The following is a 5232-nucleotide window of genomic DNA, read 5'->3' on the forward strand; positions in this document are numbered from 1 at the left end:
GGAAGTCGGTTGTTGATAGTTCTTTCGCCGGTTTTGTGTGTGTGTGTGTGTGTGTGTGTGTGTATGTGTGTGTGTGTGTGTGTGTGTGTGTGTGTGTAAGATAGATAGATATATAGATAGATAGATAGATAGATAGATAGAGAGAGGCAGAAAGAGAGAAAGAGAGAGAGAGAGAGAGAGAGAGAGAGAGAGAGAGAGAGAGAGAGAGAGAGAGCACGTCTTGGAGTGTCAACCTACTCACAGATTAGTTTTACACTTTGAGAAACTACTACTACTACTACTACTACTACTACTACTACTACTACTACTACTACTACTACTACTACTACTACTACTACTACTACTACTACTACTACTACTACTACTACTACTACCACCACCAATAATAATAATAATAATAATAATAATAATAATAATAATAATAATAATAATAATAATAATAATAATAATAATAATAATAATAATAATAATAATAATAATAATAATAATAATAATAATAATAATAATAATAATAATAATAAAAGAAATGTCCATCTAAATTTTGTGGATGCAGCTGATAAATTTGGGACGCTAAATTGACAATCCGATAATCCTTATAATATGACGCTGTTTCCATAGAGACAGCCTGTAATGCCGCTGTCTCTAGTGTCGGGAAAATCTTGAATTCATGACTTGTGGTGTCTTAGAAAATCGCAGTTAATGCCTCCATTTCAAGAATTGCTTTAAACCTTTTTGTTTTCCCATCGGAGAACCCGCAATATTTGCTACGGAAAAAAAGGCTATTATGAATAGGCAGTCATTAAAAAAATAATTGAGCTTTATATAGCGCAATATCCACTAAATGTGCTCAAAGCGCTTTACAAGGGGTCCCTGGTCAACAGCAACATTTTAACATGTAGGACGGGACATGACGCCTGTTCAGCGATATTACAATTTTTCGGACAAAGACAACGCTGTTAACGGCCAGGTACTCATTTTACACACGAGTACGGTGAGAGAATGTGAGTAAAGGCCCTTTTCCAAGGACTCAACTATGCGCCGAGCGCGAGGCTCGAACCCAGGACCTTCCGATCCGAAAGCGAGTGTTATACCACTAGACCACATTGCCGCACTTAATTATCATACTATTACATTGCGAAATCAACATAGATCGAGACAAATCTTTTGAGCCATCAACGATCAAAATCGGTCCGGTAATAAAGTTTGTAGGTGCGCGCAAATATATCTGGAAACAGGACAGCCCGATGGCGATCAACGATTTCTATGATGGCGATTCCCAACGTCAAATGACCGGTCATTATGCCCTAGAAGATTTTATAATTAATCATTTGAGTGAACGAGTGATAAAATTACCCTTGATTTAGAAAAGGTTTGCAAGTTATTTGTATATCATCATGTAAAAAAATGTTTTATGATTTTTTAGATTTCCAAGTAATTTTGTGCTCGTTTGCAAAAAATTAACATTGGCTGTACCGAACAATGTGACCTCCAGACCCACTCTTTAATAACAAAAGAATTGATTTTGTCATTGACGTTTTAAAAATTGTTATTTAGACGGGTTTTAGACCTGTATTCAGCGCAAATTTAACAGAACTGATATGCTTTAATAAGATTTTCTTAATTAAATGACCAATCTTTTCGTTTCCCATTCATTTCATTGATGTCGACGTGCAAATATTTACAGGCCTGATAACCGGGCGCAATTATGGTCTTGTTTTAATATTGTTGTAATGGACAATAGTTTGCGTTGGTTGGAGAGTATTTCCATTACAACAATGAGTCCATAGCAAGTTGGGTTATCAGACCTGAAAATAGGTATACACGTCGATTGATGTCATCAGAAAAAAAAGGGGGAAGGTTTCTCATGTTTGACAAGTGTGTCAAATTTGTTTTAAGATTATGCTGAGTCTTATTTTAAGACTATGCCAACCCTTTAGCCATCCATCAAAAAGTTCAAGCCCTATGGACACCAAGGGAAAAATCCGTTCTGTTTTTTTTTGTCGCGAACTCTAGATTTAGCTACCCAACCACTGACAATTAACATTTACTTCGACCGAAGTTCACTTCCCCGTGGATAGGGAATGAGATTAGCGGAAGAGTAGCGTCCCTTGATTGGACGTCACCCATAGTCTGTGACGTCACCGGCGGAAAAAGTTATTAGAGAGAGAACGTCATGTTGGTTGTGCGCATGCGTCTCTTGCCCTCGCTTCCGGTGAAAGCGGCTTGAGATACTTCAAAACCAAATTGACGTTCTCTCTGTAAGGTGACGTCTAATCTCATTCCCTATTGCTAGCTCTACCTATTGAACCTTTGAAACTCCCATCTTTTTACGTCGAATCGAATTAATATTTCTGTACGTTTTGACATTTTAAGCAAAATATAGCAGGGTTGGCAGATCCGTGATCCGACATTGTTCATAATAAATATCAGTTCTTGTCTAACATGTGCACATCGGTTCTTGTCCAGGTGAACAGAGCTCGATGGTTCTTGTGCAATAGGTTTATTTAGTTGATATATCTATTCAATCAAAAAGACAGTCAAGAAGTTCATTGTTTTTGTTTTGTGTGTGTTTCTTTTGTTGTTTTTATTGTTGTTGTTTTGTTCATTTTCAAAGAATACTTTATTTACGATTTATTTATTTGTTTAGTTATTTGTTTATTTATAATTTATCTAATTTACTTATTTCGGTTCAGGAGTGTTTGGGCAATCTTCTCTCTGAGCAAGGAATGTTACTCGTTCTTGTCTATGATACTGCATTTCTTTTATTGAGTTATCTCCCTCTTAAAGGAAAGGAATGAAACCGATGTGCACATGTGGTATACGTCGGACGTTAAAGAAGCTAAAACGAAGTGTCGGAGAGCAGAAAGACTGCTGAAAACATCAGGCCTCATGATTCATCGTGAAATATTCAAGAGCGCATTTCGTGCCTGGAAGACAACAATAAAAAAGGCAAAGACCACGTATTTTCTTTCAAAATTTGAAACTTCTAAATCTTGTAAACAATTATTTAACATCTGCAATGATCTACTTGGACGTGAAAGATGCACTTCATTACCATCTACAACCAATCAAAGAGACTTGCCAGACACATTTGTCAACTTTTTTAAAGACAAAATCCATAACATTCGTTCAGAACTAAATCGGCATGAACCATTTATAGATACAAATACATTCTGTGGTACCCCTTTAGACAAGTTCCAACCAGTTTCACATAGTTTCATAAACGAGTTGATAAAAAAAGCCCCCATTAAATCCTGCGACCTTGATCCCCTACCAGCACAGCTTTTGGCCAGCTCCATCGATACATTATTACCATCCATTACATCAATCATAAATACATCCATACTGACTGGCGAAGTTCCATCGTGCTTTAAAAGTGCCCTCGTCAAACCACTTCTGAAGAAACCATCACTAGACCACAATATATTAAACAATTATCGTCCTGTATCAAATTTACCTTTTTTGTCAAAACTTTTGGAGAAGGTAGTTCTTACACAATTAACATCTCATCTTAAGAACAACAGTTTGGAACAACCCTTTCAGTCAGCCTACAAACATCAACACAGTACTGAAACGGCGCTTCTTAAAATCTTTAATGACTTGTTATGTAATGCTGATGCTAACAATATCAATGTATTATGCCTTTTAGATCTTTCAGCTGCCTTTGACACCATTGACCATGACATTTTGTTAAGAAGACTAGAAAATACGTTCGGCATAAAAGGAATTGCCCTTAAATGGTTTACATCATATTTACAGGATCGATGGCAGACTGTCGTGGTGAATGGTGTTCAGTCAGAACAAGTTTTACTAAATTTTGGAGTGCCACAAGGCTCTGTTCTTGGCCCTGTCCTTTTTACTGTATATATGCAGCCCCTTTCTAGTGTGATATCCAGATTCAATCTGAGTTATCATTTTTATGCAGATGATACGCAAATATATGATTCAGCACCCCTTAGTAATTTACAGTTCTTAATACAACGAATTACGAGCTGTTTTAATGAGATTAAATCTTGGATGTACCACAATAAGTTAAAATTAAATGATAGTAAAACTGAGATTTTAATGTGTGGAAGACCGAGTATCCTTAAACAGGCAAATAAATCACTAATTACTCTCGGAAATAGCACAATAGAATTTTCAAATAAAGCAAAAACCTTGGCGTCATCATTGATAAAGATCTTTCCATGACAAGCCACGTGAATAACACCATACAATCTATGTACATAGAAATGAAAAAAATAAGCAAAATTCGTAATTTAATACCGAAGCATATAACAGAACTTTTAATTAATTCCTTGGTTTTATCTAAATTGGACTATTGTAACTCCCTTTGGGCGAATTTAACTAAAGACAAAATTAGCAAACTTCAGGTTGCTCAAAATAACGCAGCCAGGCTCATTGTACGCAATAACAAAAAATACCCGTCAGCAACTCTTCTTCTCCGTGAGTTACATTGGCTTCCTGTCGAAAAAGAGTTGCCTATAAGATTTGTACTGTTGTCTACAAATCCCTGAGCACGAACAGTCCCTCCTATATTAAAGACCTTCTAAACATATATGTCCCCAATAGAAACTTGAGGTCAAGCAATGACCAATCAATCCTCGTCAAACCTAAGCCATTGCGTAAAATAGGTGAACAGTCTTTTCAATTTTCGGCCCCCCATTTTTGGAACTCTCTCCCGTCACACGTGAGATGCTCGGATTCGTTGACAACGTTCAAATCTCGCTTAAAGTTTTATCTTTTTACGTCATAATGTTGCAATATTATTTTCATATTTTGTTGTTGTTAAATTGAATTCGTATCACGTTTCCTTCACACTTGTCTCACTGTAATATGTTTTGTTTTATATCACTGTAAAGCGCTTAGAGCCTGTGACAACGGGGTAAAGCGCTATATAAATGCCATTTATTATTATCATAGCATGCGTGATAACCGAACAGAGTTATGGGCCTGATTTAACATTGATTTGAGAGCATTTCAATTACAACAACGATCCCATAACAATTTGGGTTATCAGACCTGCAAATAGGAGCACATCGGATGAATTTTTTCTTCCCCCCCAAAATACCCTTGTACTTTTGGTTCGCATTTTTTTTCTTTATGTGACCATCGCTTTGCACATATTTCCATCGGTTCGCACACCAGTCATTCAAACCTATATCTCGACTCTTTCACAAGAACCTTAACATTTGAATAACGCTTAGTTAGTTATTTTATCAAAGGAAGTAT

This window comes from Berghia stephanieae, chromosome 3 (assembly GCF_034508935.2).
Source record: "Berghia stephanieae isolate SIO BIC M18660-M18661 chromosome 3, UCSD_Bste_1.3, whole genome shotgun sequence".
NCBI lineage: Eukaryota > Metazoa > Mollusca > Gastropoda > Nudibranchia > Aeolidiidae > Berghia > Berghia stephanieae.